Genomic DNA, 22,148 nt, shown 5'->3' on the forward strand with positions numbered 1-22,148 from the left:
GTTGCTGGTGGGGAGGTGGTGTGGACCCTGCCCTCCCAAGCTGGGTGGGGTTGGGGCTGGAAGATTTAAAGATTTAAAGGCCCCACCTGAAAGAGCTGCTATAGTCTGCAAAGTATCTAAGGACCTTTGGCTTTCTGCTTTCTAGGGCTTTTTCACTAATCTCCCCTTTTGTGGATCATCCGGCCATCTCAATAGCCTGAAATCTGCCCCACCTCCTGCTGACATCTCCCCTTCCTTCGCCCCCTAAAAGGTCCTGCTAGAATGTAAGCTCCATGAACACAGGGCCCTTCATGGATGGATCCTAGAACAGCCCGGTACACATTAGGTGCTCAATAAATATTTGTTGAATGAATGGCTCTTAGATAGACATTTACTCATAGGACACTTGGGATGACTCTGTGTCTACTTCCTAGTGTTTCTTTAGATCTATGCCTTTTTTATTTTTTTAGACAGAAAAAGATTTTATTTAGGCCAACTTTACACACAGCGAAATGTCAGGTCTTTGGTGCACAATTTGGTGAGGTTTGAAAAATACATTCCCTAAGCAACCAAAACTCCAATCGAGAATTGTAACATTTCCATCACCCCCGAAAAGAAATAATGCTCTTTATTAGCCAACAATTAGTCCTCACTTTACATATTCCCTGTTAGAGTTCTTATTTCACTCTACCCTTTATATAGGGACTCCTGTCTGCCTTTACCTACCAAAGTATAAGCTCAGTGAGGCTGGGGACACCATGACTTGTCATGCCCTCTCCAGAGCCAAGCAAACAAATGAATGTGTTGAAGTGCACTCCTGGATCATCAGGAGATACAACTCACATCAACAATGCACTGAAGTGCGTACGACCTATTTCTGGGCGCAATGCTGGGTAGAGAGGCACAGAGCGCAGATCCGGGCGGAGGAGGAGGAGAAGCTTCCTAAAGGTGAAGAAAGAACAGAACAGGGTGCAAGAAGTGTCACCCAACGGGACACAGAAACCTCACAATTTTGCCTAAAGTTAGATCCGCTATTCTTCCAAGCAAAAGGATTCTCTTCCCAATCATTCAGTGAAAGATGAGCGTGGTTCATCTCCACACCAAAAGTTACACTGAAGGTTTGCGACTTAGTAGTGCTTTGCACCCGAGACATGATTTTTGAATAGAATTTATTGAATACCTGTCTTACTCTCATGATACAGCTGCGCCTAGCCTGCCAATAACGAGGACCCTGCAGGAAATGGGCTAAGATCTGGAACGAGCCAATAATGGCATCGTGGTGAAGAACACAAACTCTGGAGCCAAGGTCACGGAATCCAAATTCCGGGACCACTACTAGGTTTGTAATTCTGTGCGTGTTATTCAGCCTCTCTGTCCATCAGCGTCCTCATTTGTAGAGCAGGTGACGAGGAGAGCAAGCTTCTTGTGAGGATTAATGAGAACAAACACATAAAGAGCTTAGCACAAGCCTGGCATATACAGAGTGCTCAGGAAGGGTGCTCATTATTAACAATTCTCAGAGACCGTTCGAGCTTTCCAGAACAACCTCAGCTGCAGGAAGTAGGCAAAAAAGTAGCTAATCCATTCCAGGGCCAGCTACAGCATGGGGAGGGTGTGAACTCAGCAGGTCAGAGTCCCGACAGAGAGGGAGCCTTGGAGAATCTGATAGGAGGGAGCCGAACAGCCCAAGGAGCAGGGAAACAAAGCTTGAATTCAGGGGCCGTGGGGATTGAGGACTAGGCACAGAAAAATCCTTAACAGGGAGGCTAGAAATTGAAAATGAGTGGCTTGTCCCAGGCAGAAATGGGAAGTCAGTTCAGCCTTCAAACCTCATATGTCCAATTCCTTCCTCCACTTTTTTTTTTTTTTAATTTGGCTCCGAGTACACACCAGGTATGTGCTTAATATTGGCATGTGCACAAATACACCACACGTTCATCATGAAGAAACAGTTACAGCAATTAACACAGAATATTGAAAATACAAATGGAGGAAAAGGAATTCGCGGTGCATTTCTGCGGTAGCAGCCTCTGCTGAACAGTGATTCCCGGCTCTATGAACTGGATAGGCAACACAATTGCAAGTCTGTTAGTGAGAGCCACAGTCTGGAAACCCCAGCCGAGAGAGAGCTTTGCTGCATCTCTAGGTCAGAGCAATGCAGGGAGGTGGGAGGAGCTGGTTCCAAGTAATTTTTTCCTTTTCCCGGTCACTCTCCCAACATCACAATTATTAATTATCCGTCTCTATAGTCCCTATTAGGAGCACCCCCTCCAGGGAAAAAGCAGTTGACTTTTCAAAAATGTAGTCCTTGAAAGGTTTAGACCTATGACTGTCCCCCTCTGTGGTGTTCTAAAAATGCTTCCCTTGGCAGTTCAGCCATGACTCATACAGCATAGAAAAGCATTTCAGAGGAATTATTTTTCTCTGCCTCTGAAACCAGGCTTATGGTCTAGTTGCTGTTGTGGGTTTCTCTTGCTCGGCTGCTGGGGCTTCCTGGTGCCGTCTCAGTGGTGGAATCAGAGTTATGTCTGCAAACAGGACCGCTCCACTCTATCACCTGTCTCCGTTTGGTGTGGAAGGAGAAGCCAAGGCTGAGGTTTCCCACTTCGTGGTGTGGAGACCTGGGACATCCTCTCCGGGCCCTGAAATTCCTGGTTCACCTTTCCTGCCAGGGTGGGCCTGTGTCCCCAGTAAACAAGGGCTGTCAGAGGCCCCTGTGGGAGCAGGTGGCACTGTGCCCTCCCTGGCATGCTCAGGCTTTGATTTAACACAGAAACAATTTGACTTGGAGAGGGAAGATGGGATTCCCTCCCAGGGGAATGTGTTCACCTGGCAGCAAGGCTGATTAGAAATTTACCTGTTGGCACAGAAAGACAAGGACAGGGTAATTCTGTGAAAGCTGTCCAATTAAACTGGTCAGCCCTCTCGGAGCGAAGGCCGGATGTTGGAGTCAGCCCCGAGCCCCATCAGCAGGAACAAGTGGACCTGTCACTGGATAAGAACAATTCCATGCAGGGGCGCCTGGGTGGCTCAGTCGGTTAAGCGTCCGACTTCGGCTCAGGTCATGATCTCACTGTTTGTGAGTTCGAGACCCTCATTGGGCTCTGTGCTGACAGCTCAGAGCCTGGAGCCTGCTTCAGCTTCTGTGCCTCCCTCTCTCTCTGCCCCTTCCCTGCTCATTCTCTGTCTCTCTCTGTCTCAAAAATAAATAAACATTAAAAAAAAATTCCATGCATGCCAGGAGGCAGCATGCTGCGTGGGGTGAACATGCTTTGCTCGTGTCCCAGCACTGCCGTTTACCCCCATAAGTGATCTGGAGTAAGTCCTGTTGGGTCTCCAGTCTTCAATTCTCTCATCTGTAGAAGAGAACTAACAACAACAATAACAGGGTTTGGGGGGAATGACTAAATCAGATCAATCGTGGAAAAGGCCTGACAAGTGCTTGACACATAGTAGGCCGTCATTATTGCTAGTTTCTTAACATATTTATCTTCCCTGTTCCTCTCTCTTTCCTGCTGGCTCTTATAAAAGCGTGGAGAATGGGAAAATAAGAAAAGGCCTGAAGAAAAAAAGGATACTCCAGGCAGGGAGGAAGACAGAACTGGAAGGGGAAGTCTCAGAAGGAAAGCTTAGGGCATTCAGAAACTGGAACAATGATGGTATTTCGTAGGTTCATTTCCCTGCTCACATAGTTATCACTCCTGGCAGATGATATCTTAGCTATCTTTGGGTTCCTGAAGCCTAGATCGATGCCAAACACACAGTAGGAGCTCAACAGATCCAAATGGAGTGATAGACACAATGAGCCTCTCAAGAAGAGGGACAAACAGGCTGATTGGTTCATGGCCACACCTTCTGGTTTCACCGCCTCATTGGGCATGAAGGGTTTTTCTCAGGCGAAACTCTGATGCGTGTTTGTAAAAGTGCTTCTCAAATGAAACCACCAATTGCTCAAGTTAAAAGTCACAATTCCCCACAACCAAGAGGCCAGCCCATCGGTAACCAGTGTGGAGCCCAGTGTTAACGGGTGCGGTGCTGCTGGTTTGGAAGCGGACCAAAGAGACAGTGAGGAAACACGACGGTTGCCCGGATGCATAAACACAGAACCAGCGTCCCATCGCCTCATCCCTGAGACACTCCAGTCACAGCATCGGTGACACCCACAAGTGGTTACTTGTCAGCTCTTGTCAAGCGCAGCAACAAAGGCTAACTACCCCCAAAATGCAGATATTAAGGACAAAAACACAGTAATAGTAATTTTTATCAAAAAGCTAAATACTGTGTGTGTGTCTGTGTGTGTGTGTGTGTGTGTGTGATATTTTTCTAAGGTGAGTATAAGACAAGGGTCTGTGTTAAAAAAGCAAACATTTGTCTATTTTTTTTTTTAGTTTATTTTGAGAGAGAGCATACATGTGCTCTTGTGCACATGGGGGAGGAGCAGGTAGAGAGAGCGACAGAGAATCCCAAGCAGGCTCTGCACTGACAGTGTGCAGATCCCGCTGGGCTCGATCCCACGAACCCATGAGATCACGCCCTGAGCTGAAATCAAGAGTCAGGCACTCAACTGACCGAGCCACCCAGGTGTCCCCATTTCCCTGCTTGTGAGACCATATTCTTTTCTCCAACTAGAGGCTAGAGAGGGCTAGGAGGGAAATTTTGTTCGAAGTACCCACCCAACTGCATACAGAAAGGCCCTCTGGACGACAGTCTGCTATGCTACATGGGTTTGACCAGGTGACACCTTATTTCTCACTAGTGCAAATCTTAGAAGTAGTACAAAGTGCTTTTGGAATCTAAGGAGAGTAGGGGAGGAAATGAGAAACATGTCTGGCTGGGGTGCCATAAATAATGGAGTAAAAGATATTTATTACAATTTTTATTCCCCTTCATTAATGGGAACTTAACTTTAGGACACGGTAGGGCTTACAGGATTGCAGTGGGTAGTCTCCCGTCCCACAACAGGAGTACAGTAAAAGTCTCTTACCCCCAATTCCTCTTCCCCATCTTTTCTATTCGTTCACTCATTCATTTGTTCATGCCCTGCCTGGTTCCCGAAAGCTATGCCACCTCATCCTCTGTAGGCACTGGGGAGCGAACAATGGTCTTTAAACAAGGGAACTCCATCATCAAATATGGCTTTTAGATCATCTGGAATCCATGTCGAGAATGGAATTAAAGACAAACGCTAGTAGCCATCCACATGAGTCCTTACTGGTGGCTGTGGAGGGGAGAGGATAGAGATTTTTTTTTTAATGTTTATTTATTTTTGAGACAGAGAGACAGAGCATGAATGGGGGAGGGTCAGAGAGAGAGAGACACAGAATCTGAAGCAGGCTCCAGGCTCTGAGCTGTCAGCACAGATCCCGATGTGGGGCTCGAACTCATGGATGGTGAGATCATGACCTGAGCTGAAGTTGGACGCCCAACCGACTGAGCCACCCAGGCGCCCCGAGGATAGAGATTATTTAAGAGGTAGAATAATCAGGATTTCTTTGCTGGCTCAATGTGGATGGGTAGCAGAGAGAGAGAGAACTAGAGAGTTTCTTGTTTAGATGACTTTGTGAATGACAACAGCACTAAAGTAGCTTGACCACACAGGTGGAGGACCAGCTTTGGAGAAGGGGTGATGAAAAGCTCAAGGAACCGCTTTAGTGAAAAGTGCCACAAAATGACGTCTCCCTTACTGGTATAGGAGACAGATAATGTTGTTAATGAGGGTCAGGCATTGTTCCAGTGGTCTGTTGTGGGTTGATCTCCAGCTGCCTCACTGGAGCTACTCTGTCCTACATCTGCAGGCTTGTCTTACATACTGATCGTGTCCCACGGAGTGATCACTATGGTCACCAGAGGAACTTGGAGGGAGTGTGGGCATGGAATGGTAGTACAAGCCTAGGGCTGCCCTCACAGACCCAGCCAGAAATCGTCTCCTACTGAGTGGGCCCCACGTGGTACCACAGGTAAGTGTTTGGAGACTGGACAGAAATCTGCCTGTAGTGCAAGAACGAGTACAGGAGGGTAGATAATGCGACTGTTGTGATTTTTCTCAAGCCCTCCCTTGAGTCTCCACCCAAATAGGACCTCCTAGCCTGAGGGATGGACAGGAGAGAGGAGTCTTTTCAAATTAGTCTAGTTTTCTCTCTTTTGCCCCAAACACCTTCTTTCCACCTCAGAACCTTGATTGCTCCTTCCATGTCCCCAGAATGCCTTCTGTTTCCACACTGGGCAAGTCTACTGGCCAGCAGTTTCCTGAGTGGGATTGTTATCTGTGCGAGCAGCCTACCTCTGGATTTGATAGGCTATTTGTTTGCAGTATGAACAGAATACTGTCGTTCAGCTTGGGAGTTCTTTGTGGATTGCTTATTTATTCTCACCTGGTTTTAAATAAAGGTTTGAGGCATCTTGCAATAGATTTTTTTTTCCCCAAATAAGAAAAGAAGGAACTGGGGGGATACCTTGCATGGGGCTAAGAGCTTAGGGAGCAAATGTAGAGGTTCCCCCTGCTGGCTAGTTTTGCTCCTGCAGCCCTCTGCCTGAACGCGTTAGCCTTGGTGAAGTCCTGTGTCTCTCCTCACAGGGGAGAAGGAGTCACCCAGCGACAGAAGACACTCTCGCTTTCACAAACAGCGGTTGGTGTCCCTGGTAGACGGACCATGTTTAGAACTCATCCCATCCCCTTCTGCCCTTCTCTTTCACTGGCTCTTGCACAAATATTCAGGGTCTTAATCTGTTCGTTTCTCGAACGTTTATTAGGCCCTGACGCTGAGCCAGTGCTTTGTTAGCAGCCCTCTTTCTGTACTAAAACCCTAGCCAGCCCACGTTGAGAACACTCAGACTGAAGGGGGTCCCCAGCCAAGGGCCCAGATAGATAGCATCTGTCTGGGACTTTTAGGAAATAGGAGTATTTTATCAACAGTTAACTTGGAGGTTATCCGGGTCCTTCCTGTAGGCTGAGGCAGAACCAGGCTGCCCCCTACAGGTGGGAGGGAAAGGCAAGCGTCCTCAAGGCTGAAACCCTGGGAGGATGGGGGAAGGGGGGGGGGAGTGCTGTGCCTCGCCGGGTTGATCTTCATCTCAGAGGGTTTCCTGCTCTGAGTGGCCGGGGGGGGGGGGGGGGGGGGGGGGGGGGGGGGGGTCTAGAGCAGTGCTTCTCAACTTGCGACCCCCAGCCTAGCGCCAGCAGCAGCATCTGGGACCTTGTTAGAAATGTAAATTCTGAGGCCCCACTCCAGTCTTACTGAAACGCAACTCAGGGGCTGGGGCCAGCAGTCCGTCCAGGGGATTCTAATGAACTCCCAAATTCGAGGACCACTGGCATGGCCACCTCTTAGGAGCCCTGCTTGGTAGCTTGGCTTCATGAGACTTGGCCCTGTCTGCCTCCAATCAGCCTCAGAACCACATTTCAGAGGTACCTACAACTTTCCTTCCCTTAAGAAATAGGAACAGTGAGGTTGCAAGGACGTGTAGTTTGCCTGAGGCCATCGTGTACGGGGAATCTTCCCCCATGCCTCCCAAATTACAGGAGAGGAAAAGGGAGACCAGTAAAAGTGACCATCCGGGGTTCCCCCGACCTAACTGCCCTGGTTTTCAGAGCTGCACACAGTACACAGCCTCTCACGGTGGTCTACCTCTCCCAGGCCTTGCTGGGTGTCTGGGAGCCGTGGGCCCAAGCACAGGCTACGTGGCACCCCACCTTATCCACCTCTCCTCTCCTCTCCTCTGGGGTGATGTTGCAGCCAGCTTTCTCCTCTCTGATCACGCTGGTCCTGCCTGCCGCTCGCTCCAAGACGAACACAAGGGCCCAGCTGTGAAAAAAATCACACCAGGACTTGGTCTCGTTTTTATCAGTCTCCAGCAGCTAAAACTACTTGTCAGTCATCATTGGAAGTCACTAGAAAGACAGTGTGGGGAAATAGGTTCTGCTTGCATAAATGGGTTAAAAAAAAAAACTTCGGGCAGAAAGCCGCTGCCATGGGGCAAAAGCGCCCGAGGTTAAGTAGCGAGGTATTGTAATAGGATCACAAGTAACTTGTTATATCACCTGCAGGAAATTACTTTCCATCTGATGCCAATATCACAAGCTCCACTTGCCCCTGCCCCCCCCCACTTTGCTTACACACACAAGTTAATAATTACCGTCTGAGTGTTTTCTCCACGTTCACGTGTGTAAGATCTTGTTTTCTTCACGTTCACCACGTGGGTAATATCTTGTGAGCTCAATAAATACGGAGACGAGAGCCCTGTTCGCTTTCCTTGTCTCCTCCAGGATGTTAGTCTCTCTCGTATCTACTTCTGCTGTCCGCTCTCTTGCTGTCTAAGCGACACCTCCAGACTCCTAGCTTGCGGCAAGATGGGAAACGGCGTCTATATGGCATGGATGTCTTTTCAAATAAGTGCTAGGGTCTTCTTGGCAGGCTGGCATGAGGAGAATGCTTTGGCCCCCTCTCCCTAAAGATTCACAAGTGTTGATTTTCTAGAAGGGCGGGGGGGGGGGGAGAAAAAAAGAATAGCATCTTTACTAGCGTTAGTATCTTTGTTAGTATCATCAGAAGCATTGGATCATGGTTGTGCTTTTAAGACACAGCTCTTGGGGTGCCTGGATGGCTCAGTCGGTTGAGCGTCCAATTGTGGCTCGAGTCTCCATCTCACGGTTTGCAAGTTTGAGCCCTGCGTCAGGCTCTGTGCCAAAAGCACAGAGCCCGGAGCCTGCTTTTGATTCTGTGTCTCCCTCTCTTTCTGTTCTCCTGCTGGTGCTCTGTCTCTCAAAATAAGTCTTAAAAATTTTTTTGAAAGACCGCTTTCTCTCAAAGAGCGGAAAAAATCAGCCCCCTTTTCTAAGCACTGTCTGCATTGTGCTACACTCAGTCACAGCCGGCCTTTCTGTACCTCTCCACCTGTTACAGCCTTTGCAACAGGTCCCGTGTTCCTTTATGCAGAACACAGATACGCTGCTGTCTCTCGCCCAGTGGGCAAGGCAGGGAGCAGAGGGGACTTTATACAAAAGGAAAGCTATTTTTCACCAAGTGTGGAGGAGTCGTTTTCCTGGGAAAACAGGAGGCTCTAATCAAATGGTGTAGCTTGAAGTCTCAGGGAAGCACTGGGGAAATCAGTAACAGGGACAGTCCTTTTTTCCCCACTTGCAGTCATCTTGGGAGGTGGGCTTTGCACAAAACTTTGTTCCATTCAGAGGCGTTTCAGCAGGTACGGGTAGTCTGGTTGGACTTTGGGACTGGAATAAACAGGGAGAAGACCTTGCAGCTGGTGTGGGCGGGGGAACTCCGGGTATAAAAGCCTTGCTCGTCTCGTTCTCTCTTGCTCGCTCGCTCACACACACGCACACTTACCGCTGATTCGGTTTTGTTTTCTGGATAGCCCACCTCGTTCCAAGAAAATGGCCAATCCTTAGATTTAAACTCAGGAGCACTTCCTAAGTGGAAAGCTGAGGTTTCCAGGAGAATGACTCATTCCCTGACCTAAATGAAAGTTTAATCTTCCTGAGGATACTATATATTCTGGAAGTGGGCAGCGTTTGGGGAATGGATGGGAGGTTAGCTGTGGGGGGGGGGGGGTTATTAAGGATTGTGACCCACTCTCTCTGCTCTGTGTCCCAGGGATACAGCAGGGACGCTAGACCTAGGTCTGGGGAAATACCCAGTTCACACAGAGATAGCGTAGTGGTTAAAAGAAATCAGGGGGCCTGGGTTTGAACCCAAGTTCTGCCGCTTGTAGGTTATGTGACCTGGGGCTGCTACTTTCCTTTATGTGTCTGTCTTCTCACCTGTTAAAATGAAAAGCCTTCCACAAGTATTTCTTAAACTATATGCTAGGTGCTGTTCCAGGGGTTTGGGAGACCGAAGTAAAAAAAAAAAAAAAAAATCCTACCTTGTAGAGCTTATGTTCTAGTAGGGGAGGCAGACAGAAAACGCTACTAGTATGTAAGTCATACACGTATGTTAGAAGAAGGTTCTATGGGAACAAAAGTACAAGGAAAAGGGGAGGGGTAGCTGTGGGGTGAGGGAGGTGAGGCACAGGTGCAGGTAGTCACAATCAGCCTCATGGAAAGGTAATTGGGCAAAGACTGGGAGATAATGAGGGAGAACTGGGAGTTGTTCGGGAAAAGTATGTTCTAGACCAAAGAGTAGTTGCCTTCTATGAAGTTTATGTAAATCCCTGGCACTTTAACATTCTATGAACATTATTTTCATGCCCAAATATGGTCCAGAACCTCCCAGACACAAAGGGTACCATGGTGGGCAGAGAAAAGGAGCATATTTGCGGTGCCCTGGGGGACCCCTCCAAATGTTTTGTTCTGGCTAAGACTTCAGGACCTTCGTCCAACCCTGGGATGAGAGGAAGAATCCTTACTAATGGCGAAGCCTGAATTCCCCACCAGCCCTGCCAAATGAGAACTCAGGGGGCAGACTCTATGATGACTGAAAGAAAATAAAGTAATAGCTTTCTAATTGGAGTTGATAAAGTCAGATTCCTGCCCAGCCTGGAGAAAAAAAAATGGAAGGAGGCAGGAAGGGGAGAGTCGTCTAGGTCCACGATAGGGTCCTAGGATGGAAGACCTGAAATCTCATTTTATTTGCAGTTTAGCAAATGAATAGGACTTTGAGGCATGGGACACAAGCAGGAGGGGAGGAGGCGAGAGTGGGTCCAAAAGAAGAAAATGCCAACAATGATCATGTGGAAAGACCTATCTGGTGATTCCCAGAAGTGGTGTAGAAGTGGCTTTGCCAGCAGGGTGGATAGATAGCCTGAGTCAGAGGGGCTGGTGTGACAGACGTGTGGCTCTGAGGAAACATTCACCTCCGGTCAAAACTGTTTGGGCTCCATAGATTGAGGGCTTAATTGTGCTAGAATGCTGAAATCCTGGAAAAAGCTATAGTGCTTATCTAACGTAGGTTAACCCACTCCTTTTTTATAAGTGAAGGAACGGAGACTCAAACACCAAACAACTTGCCCAAAGTCCCATTCAACTTGGCTTCGCAAAACTGAAGACCAGGACTGGTCCACATACCAGGTTCTAGACCAGTTTAGGAATGAACAAACCCAAGATTTACAAGAGATGAGATGAAAAGTGCAGCGTCACGGTATTCTGTGAAGACCAAGGCAGGCATGGGGCTCCCTGGAACTTACAAGACTTTTCTCCAAACTCATTGTGGTCTATTTCCTGGAACCAAATTAACCACTACTCTGAAGGAAGCCGAGAACTCTTAGCAACTCGAAATGGCACATTTTTCCAGGACTGCTCAATGAGGCTCTAAAACAAGCTGCAAACTGGCCTTGAATCAAATCAAATTTGTGCTGGGTCTGACTCACACAGGTGGGATGTTTGTTGTTTTTAAATCATTTAAATTCTGAGCACTGTTTGTCAGGCACTATTCCAGGCACTTGACTTACAAAACCTAACAAAACAAGACAATTTCTGCCTTCATATAGTTTGTCGTGGTAGGAAATGGGCAGGCCGATCAGGTTTAAGTTACTTAGAAGGTGATAAATAGCATGGGGGAGGGGAAAAAACAGGGAAAGGGGACAGTTTGGCGGGAGCACAGTTGGTGGGGAGAGAGTGTTGCAGTTTTAAAGAGGGTGGTCAGGAAAGGCTTGGCTGAGAAGCAGAGAGAGGACCCTGTGTTGCAGGTGTCTAAGAGGAAGGGCATTCCAGGCAGAAGGGACCAGCAAGTGCCAAAACCTTGAGGCAGAGGCATTCCTATGATGTTTAGAAAATAGCAAGGATGTCTGGTTTTCGGTTTCAACTTCATTTTGTTTTGAATCCATGTGAGCTGCCAACATTAAAAAATGGGAGATTTCACATTAACACCCCCATTTCCAGCTTTTCTTGGGGAAAAAAAAATCTTAAAACCCAACAATGCCGGGCCCAAATTATTTTGTGAAAGAACAAACTAGATCTGAGCCTTGCTTTTCTCCTATAACGGGACAAGTGCCTCCAATCCAACATAGTTCTCCTCCCACTCATCGATAGCTACTTTCATTTTAATTGCCTGCTAGTCAAGCTCCTGCAGGCATTTAGGCCTTGTAGTCAGCATACCAGGCTAAGCTATAGTCCTAAGTAAACCCTGACAGCTCAGTGGTTCAACTTAACAGATTTATTTCTTCACACAAAATCCAACAATGGTGGGGGTAATTCTTGTAGGCTTCTGTCCTTCGTGCAGTGACTCCAGGATCCAGATTATTTCCATCTTCTGGGTCCACCATTTCAACTTGGCTTCAGTCACCATGGACAGGAAAGAGTGTGGAAGGACTCACTTGCCCTTAAACACTTCACATTGGAAATACGCATCACCCCTCACACTTTATTGGCTAGAACTAGTCGCATGGCCTTGCCTAACTGCGGGAAAGCTGGGAAGTATAGTCTTTAGAATCTAGGGAACGAGAAAGAACTGGATAGAGGCAAAAAGTATTGGTCTCCTCCCTACTCCTGTTTAGAAACTCTGCATATAGTCCCAGCCACGGCCACCTGGTTACATCTACATGTGAGGTCATTGAGAATTTTCCAGAGAGCTGAGTTAGCCAGCCAGATGGCTGATTTATCTAAGCAATCTTTAGCAAATTATACATGACACAGGTGAAATGCATGAGCTCTGGAATCACACAGCCTCTGTAAATTATGGCTTGATCATTTCTAACAGTGTGACTTTGGCCAAGTTTTTTCACCTCCCTAAACTTCTCCTCTTTAACTTGCAGGTAGTAAGAGTACCTGCCAAACATGGTTAATGTGAAGATTAAAAGATCCTACTCTTCAAAGCACCTTATATAGATGTTAAGTATCCAAGTCTTCAATAAATGCTACCTAGTATTGAGATTTTTAACTTCATATTCAAGACTGATAAGTTACAAAAGTAGTACAAAAAATTTCCAGTTTTTTCAAGTCCCAAATGTTATCACACTTCTCAGCCTCTACACATATGTGATTTCTTTCTGAACTGAGGGTAAATTACAAATAGGATACCCCTATACCTCTAAATATTGTGTATTTTCTGAAAAGGCCATTTTCTTAAATGTAGTAGAATTGCCAAAATCAAGAAATTGGCATTGAAACAATGTGATCTACAAACCTTATCCAGATTTTTCCAGGTGCCCTACTGATATCCTCCTGGTCCAGGGTTAGACTCTGAACCGTATGCAGTGTTTCCTTGTCATGTTTCTTTAATCCCTTTCAATTTGAAACTGTTCTTTCATGACCTTGATATATCTTAAAAATACGGGCTGCTGCTTTTGCACAATATTCCTCAGTTTGGGTTTGTCTTCTGTTTCTTCGTGATTAGATTGAGGTGTTATGCATTTTTGTCAGTAATATTCCAGAAACCATGTAGTAGCCTTTTCATTGCTTCATGTTAAGCACATGATGCCTTTTTGTCCCACTAATGGTGTCCCCTTTGATCACTTGGATAAAACGGTATCTGCCAGGTTTTTCCATTGTATACTTACCAAATTTACCTTTTCAATAAGCATTTTATTGGGAGATACTTCGAGATTGTATAAATATCCTGTTTCTCCTCCTTTTTGCCCATTAATTTTAGCTTTCCTTGATGAATCTTGCTTAAAGCAATTATTACTGTGATGGCCAAATGGTAACTTTCTAATGCCATCATTCCTACGTTTCCTCACTAGTTATTACATATCGATGCATCCTGAGCCTCTCAAAAGAATGGGCCCTCTGGTATGAGACTAGGAGCGCTGCCATTAAATTAAACCTCATGAACAGTGAAAGAATGCGGCAACATCAACGGACTCGTGGAATGAGCACTGTTGTTTCTATAGGAACTTATAACTTCCAACACGAATGAATGTGGCCACAGCCTTCCAAACTGGTGAATCAGGGCAGGGGTGACCTGGTGCATGTTTGCCCATCTTCAAATTATCCAAAATGAACTGCGCTTCCTGGGACCTAATATACTCTTGGTCACATCAAAGCAGGAGGGAGTTTCATCAGGCTTTCAGAGAGCATGGGAATGAGAGAAATCAAGGGTGGACATATTGAGAGAAGAGGAATACATCTGAAGGGGAACCTTGAGGTGTTGTGACTTTTACAGCTCCTGCAACAGATGAGCCAGTGAGAGAGAAAGACCAGAGAGGGAGGAATAACATGGTGTTATGGAAACCATGGCAAAAATCTGAAGAAAGAGAAAGCAAGAAAGGATATCTTGCACTCCTGAGTATAGTCTTGATTTGGAGTAACTTGTGTGCTTTATAGAACTTGGGTTGAACATCTTCAATATGCCAGACTCCATAAAGGGGAACCCCCCCCCCCGTGGGCCCTGGGGTGTCTGTCCAACTCCTTTCCCTAAAAGAGAAGTCACACAGCCATTCCTCTGCCCAAGCAACGCTGTGCTCCAGTGCACAAGAATGTCCAGGGCCTGCAGTCCTGGCTCTGACAATAGAGCCTGGGGAGGCTACTCTGCCCCCTCCAGCTTCCACAAGAAAGGAACCAAGCCCAAGGTCCTGGTGTGTCTGGCTCTGCTGTACCTCGTTAATGGCTGCTTGCGGAAAAAACTGCACTTCCCTTCTGGGATCTCCTTTACCTTCTTCTTACTCTCCAACCTCCACTGTCCCCTTTTCCTAAGCATAGCCCACAGTCAGTATCAAGGATTACAGAAATCAGCAGCATGAGGTCATTGGATATGGTGTTTAAGCAGTGCATTGATGATTTGAGAGGCCAGTATTAATAAAAACTATGATAGTTCCAGGGGTGCCTGAGTGGCTCAGTCGGTTAAGCATCCAACTTGGGCTCAGGTCATGATCTCACAGTTCGTCAGTTTGAGCCCCACGTCGGGCTCTGTGCTGACACCTCAGAGCCTGGAGCCTGCTTTGGATTCTGTCGTCTCCTCTCTCTGCCCTTCCCATGCTCTGTCTTGCTCTGTCAATGATAAATGTTAAAAAAAAAAATTTTTTTTTAAACTAGGATAGTTCCAGATAAATGGGCCATAGCCTATATTTTCCAGAAAGACAGGGAAAAGCATAGTTGTGGTATAGGTTCTTGCAGTCAAGACATCAGGGCATGCTCTCAAGAAGCTAGAGGAGAACAAGAACTTGAAGATACCAGAAAGGAGATAATGGGGATGGAAGTAGAGAATCCCTGGTAAACGAACCCCAGGAACTAATAAGATGTGGCTTCTCTAGAAATAGAATGAAGGGGGGGAAAGCAAAGGATGGATGATGAGGGGAAAGCAAAGGATGGATGATGATGCAGACAAAATTGAGGGAGTAGAGAGAAGAACTGAGGCCTTGACCTTCTCAGTGAATCAGGTGTAGAGGTCACCTGTGGGAATGGGGGAACATCCAAAGTTCTTTAAGAGTGAAATGAATCTGGAACAGCTGCCTCAAAGACTTTAATAGAAGGTTAGGAATAAAAAGGCTGCTCTGACAACAAAATGACTTCTGATTCTGAAAAATAAACATGCCTGGATAATGCATTGGGTACAGATTGATTTTTCTCCAGGAAAGTCTTTACAGGTCTCTGCTGATTGTAGTGTTTGCTGGATCATCTATCTGAATGTCTAAGTCTGATAGGAATCTTTGGCAGACTAATGGCTGGAATAACTATTAGCATGCACTTCTCAATACTTAAAGAAATGAAATTTTCCACTCACAGTAAGCTGTTAAAATCCTAATTATCCCCTTGGAGTCTGGCCCTCTTGATTTCAGAAACTAGCTCCTTTACAAAGGAAGGAAATCACACACACACAAGTACCCATTCATACACACCATGAAGAAAATCAATCTTCATTTCCTCATCCAGTAAGATACTCTAAGTCACTCCTTGACACATTGACTTTCTGGTAATCTCGTCATTGATCATTCCAAACACAGTAAGCTTTCTACTCACTCCAGTTAACAGCAGCAGCTGGTTTCTGTTGGAAGATGCATTTATGTCAACCACGGAGAACATTTACTCCTCCTCTCACTGCACCCCATACCACACAGTGGCCAAATTATGAATGAAAGGCCAGTTTCTTTCCTCCTGAGCTTTTGTGGAGACACTGAGAAAATCCTTTCCTGGGGAAATGAAGGCTGAAAGCCCTAAAAGGGAAGGAGACAGTTCTCCAGAGAGGGGTAGGAAAAGGTTGGCGGAGAAAGATGTAAGGGGCTGATGCCAGAAGCAAAGTACTAAGTGTTGTGACAGCACCTTCCTCCAAGCCCTAAAGGGGTTGTTTGTGGGTTCTAGCTGTGAGCAAAAGGCAGCTTGCCCCAAGTGGTGAGGAGAGTTGTCCTCATTTGGTCCTGAGAAGAAAAAGCTGAGTGGCGCAGCCTCGGAAGCACCAGATCAAACAGAAGCCCCAAGAACAGCGTGGAGGTCTGAGGAGGTTTAGGAAGTAGAGCCATGCTTCAACCAAAAGGTGATCAACAATAGATAGAAAGAGTAGGGTTCTCCTGTGCAGTTAGGCCTGCATAGAAAATTGAATTAAGAGTTTAAAAAAAAAGTAGCATTAAAAGACTCAAATATAGTCAACAAAATAGAAAACTGGCAGTATTTTGTTTGTGGGCTTGTGTTAGATTGCGGTTAGAGGTGTAGTTTAGCATATACAGATCATATATTACATATTGGTATAAGAGTTACCTTGATCTTTGCAAAATATGCTTTATAAGAAATGACCATCTCCCCAAATAAGTGATGACTGAAAATGTTCTGTGGGTGGGGTGCAGGGGAGTAACTGTAAAGTCAAATGCTTTAGAAAAGTCAGGCTTGGGGCCAAGTTGTATTTACCTTTAGAAGTTATGCTAGAAAATGCTGCAAATGTGCATTATAAATCTACCAATAGTCAAAAAGAGAAGCAACCGACAGGGCTATGAGAATGGGGGACACCATGGGAACATAGTTATGGACAGTAAAAGTACAAATGTGAAGTTAGATGGATAGAATGGGGCTACCCCTGGAGATAAAAGTAACCAAGTTGAAACACAACCAGACAGTTGATATATTGACACAGTTGGCTGTTCTTCCACGGTTGGCTGTTCTTTAATTGTGCTGTTTATCTCCTAAGAACACTTGAGTGGTTGCAAAGCAAACTTCTGAGTTAAGATCTGAAGTCTCAACTCAAGTACAATCCATTAACAGCTTCCGATTGCTGTAACTCCTTGGTGCAGGATTTAAAACCCTCCACAACTTGGTCTCAGCCTGCCTTCCCAAAATAAGGCCTAGAAAAGACAGTTGTCAGAGCATTAGGTTGAGGAAAGATGAGTTAACATTGGGCTAACACCATGTTGGTAATTGATGGAATTCACTGGTCACCTAAAAAGGAATGGGATGCTGGGAAGAACATGACCTGGCCATCGGTCCAGGCATTGCCCCCTCTCCTCTGCTTACCCTTTCTACTTCCTCCACTCCACACCCCCATTTCCAAGGCATCCAGTTGCATTCTGGAGGTGACTTTGGACTTGCTGTAGTTACCGTCATACCCAAAACCAGTCTTGCAGCCCTTTGACATGCTCCAAACTTCTTTCCTTCCACTTTATACCCCACTCCCCAGATTAAGAAATCATGACCTTATTTGTCACTGCAAAATATAGTAGAGAATTAGGTTTTTGTGGAATTTTAAATACATATTTGGCCACATCATGGAGTACTATGCAGCTATAAAAAATAAAAGTGCTGTATGAACTAATGGGGAAATGGCCACAATGTTAAAAAAAAAAAAAAATCCCAAACTACATCCAGAGTAAGAGGATTCCATCTTTGTAAAATAAATGAAACAAAACTAAACAGATGTCTTGAGATCCCAAGGGTATGACTGAGGAACAGCCAACAGGTGATCTGCTTGGCTAAGGCCCGCAACTCTCACCTTGCTGGGTTCGGTTGAATGTGCACACCCTGAGTACATCTAGTAGCGAAGGTGCTAGAAAACCAAAGCCAGTTCTGCAAGGAGGCTAGGAGGAGGCAGGTTTGGGAGAAGGATGGGCAGGAGAAAAGACGGTGAGAGCACTCCCGTAGAAGAACTACTTTGCAGATGTCCTGGCTGCTACTCTGTAAGTCCTGTGGGGTTGTGGTGTGATCGCTACTTTCCAGAGCCAATTGCTCAGATCCCCAAATTTTTTAAAGCACATTATGGAAGCAACAAAACTCCTTGAGTTTTAGGTTTATAAATTGTCAGAACTTTTATTTTTAAACCACTGCAGAGGAAAGATAATGGAATTGGTATTTGCTGCCCCAAACACCAGAAATCACACTGTATGTTCTTAAGGAAAAGTCAGAAAGGAAAAGAAACACTTTGAATTTAATGGAATTTCATGTATATATCGCCATGTGACTAATACTAAGGTAATTTGTGACCCATCGTTCCCTATAATTTACTACCTTCCATGACTGTATGAGCCTTTATCACAAGCCTTTCTGTCCATATAGATGTAATAGGTTTGTATTTGACATGGATAAGGCTCTGTAGAAAAACCATTTGACAGCAAGGGTGATTTTATCCCTTTATAATCAACAGAGAAAGCTGTAGTTTGATGGATATCAGTGCACAAATCCACGCTAACTTGAGACCCTCCTCGTTACCCTAGTAGCCAGCTAACAAAGGCTTTTTGTGTAGTTCATTAGGTCCTCATTTTAGCTTCCTCATCAGCCATGAACAGGGCATTTTCAACACAACATGGAATAAACAAAATATTTTAGATCCAAGTAACTTGTTGCCTAGATCCCATTGAATAAAACTGATTCTCCTAAGGGAAAATATACTTCTGGTTTTTTGTTTCAAATTAAATTTTAATGTTCATTTTAGAGACAGAGCACGAGTAGGGGAGGAGCAGAGAGGGAGGGAGAGAGAATCTGAAGCAGGCTCCAGGCTCCAAGCTGTCAGCACAGAGCCGGACTCGGGGCTGGAACTCAAGGATTGCGAGATCATGACCTGAGCTGAAGTCAGATGCTCAACTGACTGAGTCACCCAGATGTCCCTTGTTTCAAACTTAAATACAGTCACGGGTGTTAACTAGACTTATTGTGACATTTTACAAATATCAAATCATTACACTGTATACCTGAAGCTAATATGTGATTGTGTGTCAATTGTACCTCCATTAAAAGGAAATTCTTGGAGAAAATGCTTGGGATCTTGATGAGGATTATGTTGAATCTATAGGTTAAATTGGAGGAAACTGCCACCTTAATGTCAAGTTTCCTACTGCATGAACATTATATATTTCCATTCACTTAGGTCTTTGTTAATAAATCACTGAGAAACTTTATTGACAGAATAAATGTCTTACAGATCTTTATCAAGTTTGATTCCCAAATATTTTGTCTTTGAATGCTATTGTAAGTGGTATTTTAAAGTTCATTTTTTCAATTGTTCATAGCATATACAAAGTTTATTTTTGTATACTAACCTTGTAACATGCAATGTTTTTAAGTTCACTTTTCAGTGTTAGTATTTTTTTTTTCCCATAGACTTTGAGTTTTCAGTGTAGGGATGCCTGGGTGGCTCGCTTGGTTAAGCATCCGACTTTGGCTCAGGTCATGATCTCACGGTTCGGTTCGTAAGTTCGAGCCCCAGGTGGTCAAGCTCTGTGCTGATAGCTCTGATTCTGTGTCTCCCTTCTGCCCCTCCCCTGCTTGCACTCTCTCATTCTGTGTCTCTTTCCTCAAAAATAAGTAAACATTAAAAAATTTTAAGTTTTCAATGTAAACAATCATGTCTGTAGTAAAGGGAGTCTTGAGAAATACCCCACCAGAAAGTGGTTGCCCTACATGCCAAAAGACTTATAATTTGCGTAACTGCAGATCTAGATTCCTGATCTGTGAAGCTGGCAGCAGTGAGCTTCAACATTTTCCCAGGTTGGGTGTTACAAGAGATGGATAATTTGGATTCTGTCAGCAGGAGCTGATCAGTGCTCCAATATTCAGGATGGGCACGTTTCTGTAGAAGACTTAACACTCTGATGCATTCAAGACCTATGTGCTCATTCAGTAAACATCTGAGCATCATATGTGCATAATACTGATGGAAGGATAAAAGCACCACGGTGAGCTCATAAAAGCTCCCAAGGCTTGGGAAACACCAACACCATTTCCTTAGTGTATGTTACTTTACAGATTCTCTTACACCTGAGTACAAACCAAGATTCAACCCTGTTTCATCCCAGTCCAGGAAGTGCTTTGAAAACAAGGAGAAGGGTCTTGGGACACCTGGAACAGTGATGCATTCGAACCCATGCTCAGGAGTCCCCAGGAGTCCGTCTTAAACTCCATACAGCTGATATAGTGGGAAGAGATCAGTTCTATCTCCTAGTCAGTAGGGATACAACGCTCATGGAATAACCACATCAGTGACAACTAACAGTTGCTGGTACTTTGTCCCAAGCCCTGTGTTCAGTACCTTATTTATAGCACCTTATTTAGACCTCCTATGGGTCCATGAGGCAGAAACTATTAATTTTTATTGAAGCATAAAACATACAGAAAAGTGCACAAAAGATGTAAAATCTTTGCATGTACCCGATACCAGGTTGCAAACTCCCAGGGGACAAGGAGTATCTTGCTCATGTTTATGTCTTCACAGCAGCACCTGGGACAGAGCCTTAACATACTGTTACGAGGTTAAATCTAATAGCCAAAAGTAAATGTCCCTTGTCTTAATTCTCAACTTCAGGTGCATGTCACTGTCACCTGTGGAACTTTCAAAGATACAGTTGCCCATGCCCCAAGCCTGGTGATCTTGGTGCAGTGAGAAAATACTGATTCCGTAGCTGGATTTGGGGCCGTACAAATATTTTCATTAACCTTTAACCCTATGCTGTTCTCAAAGAGAAGTCATGAGAACTTTTGCCATGGCTTCACTAAATGATATGGCTAAAAGCTTCATGATGTGTACCTGTCATCTCTTTACTTCTAAGATGATTTTTTTTTACACAACTCTTCCTTCAAATGCTTAAAGTACTCTAGGGAATATCACTAAAAGGATTCTTTTAACCTACACTTTCAACATTTTTACATCAAAAATGAATAAAAGTAATCATTGGAATAATGATGAAAATGTCTCTGGAAGTGCAATAAAGGGAAATAGTTACTAGGTTAAGAAGGAATCCATTAATATTATGGATATCGGTAGTATCCAAAGAATTTACAGTGGTATTTTATAAAAGCAATACTCTAAAATTTGCTCTATTTTTCTTGTCAGGAGAACCTTGTCAATGTTCTATTATGACAAGAATGTGAATGGTACACACACACACACACACACACCCCTAGAAATAACTATGGATGTCCAGAGTTATAAACATACTAAATTTCATACCATCAATTTCATTCGTTCAATTACTCATTCGTCCAACAAATGTTAGATAAACACCATATTAGGCACTAGAGATAGAGGTAAACAGGTTTTTTTTTTCCTTTAGAGTTATGAGTTTAGTGGGGGAGACAGTTTAGGAAATTGGAAGTTTCAGGGCACCTGGGGGTGGCTCAGTTGGCTAAGTGTCCGACGTTGGCTTGGGTTATGATCTCATGGTTCCTGGATTCGAGCCCCATATCAGGCTCTGTGCTGACAGCTCAGAGCCTGGAGCCTGCTTTGGATTCTGTGTCTCCCTCTCTCTCTGCCCCTCCCCCACTCATGCTCTGTCTCTCAAAAATAGATGTTCAAAATTTTTTGAAAAGGAATTGGCAGTTACCATGGATGTGATAAGAGCAATACTATAGATACACATGAGGCACTGCAGGGACTTAGCAGAAACAAATTTGAGGGGGCAGGGAGTACAGAGAAGATGTCAGTGAAGCTTTCCAGGAGGAGTAATTCTTATGGTTTGAATTTTACCTTAAGGAACAAATAAAGCCAAACAGTTTAAGGCAGTATCAGAGTTCTCAGTCACCAGCAACAGAAACTGATATTGGCTGATAAAGTGAAAATTTATTAAAATGTTACGTAGCTCACAGAATTTTCTCTAGGACTCAAGAACCAGGCTTAGAGTCCAAACAGTCAGAAGCATCTCCCAAAATCCTGCCAGAGATCTGGTCCAGTGAGGATGCTGCTGGAACCGGTATTGTCAGTGCCACTGTCCCCGGACATTAAACAACAACCAGCCCCAACAGAGCTCAGTCTTGCTAGAACTGCAACCATCACCATCAGAAAAATGTCTCTGGTTCTTCTAATTACCACCTCATTCAAAGTCTGGGGAGGGGCCTCTGTTCAGAAAAGCCTGGGTGGCATGTGTGGCACCCT

General features: G+C 44.9%; 1 protein-coding gene and 1 long non-coding RNA gene across 3 annotated transcripts in view; one reads left to right on the forward strand and one right to left on the reverse strand.

The window, feature by feature from the left end:
• Nucleotides 1-8,474, reverse strand: part of LOC111559825 — a 40,187-nt gene extending 31,713 nt beyond the window's left edge. The window contains exons 1-2 of the long non-coding RNA XR_006595623.1: nt 8,113-8,474; nt 7,670-7,781 (exon numbers count right to left, since the gene is read on the reverse strand). This is a non-coding gene — a long non-coding RNA (uncharacterized LOC111559825). The remainder of the gene's footprint in view (nt 1-7,669; nt 7,782-8,112) is intronic.
• Nucleotides 8,475-8,663: 189 nt separating this feature from the next.
• The window catches only part of AFTPH (aftiphilin), an 85,511-nt gene continuing 72,026 nt past the window's right edge, over nt 8,664-22,148 (forward strand). For both annotated transcript variants that reach the window (XM_045054277.1, XM_045054279.1), the window contains exon 1: nt 8,664-11,305. The gene's annotated coding sequence lies outside the window, so the exon portion shown is untranslated. The remainder of the gene's footprint in view (nt 11,306-22,148) is intronic.

This window comes from Felis catus, chromosome A3, assembly GCF_018350175.1.
Source record: "Felis catus isolate Fca126 chromosome A3, F.catus_Fca126_mat1.0, whole genome shotgun sequence".
NCBI classification, from domain to species: domain Eukaryota; kingdom Metazoa; phylum Chordata; class Mammalia; order Carnivora; family Felidae; genus Felis; species Felis catus.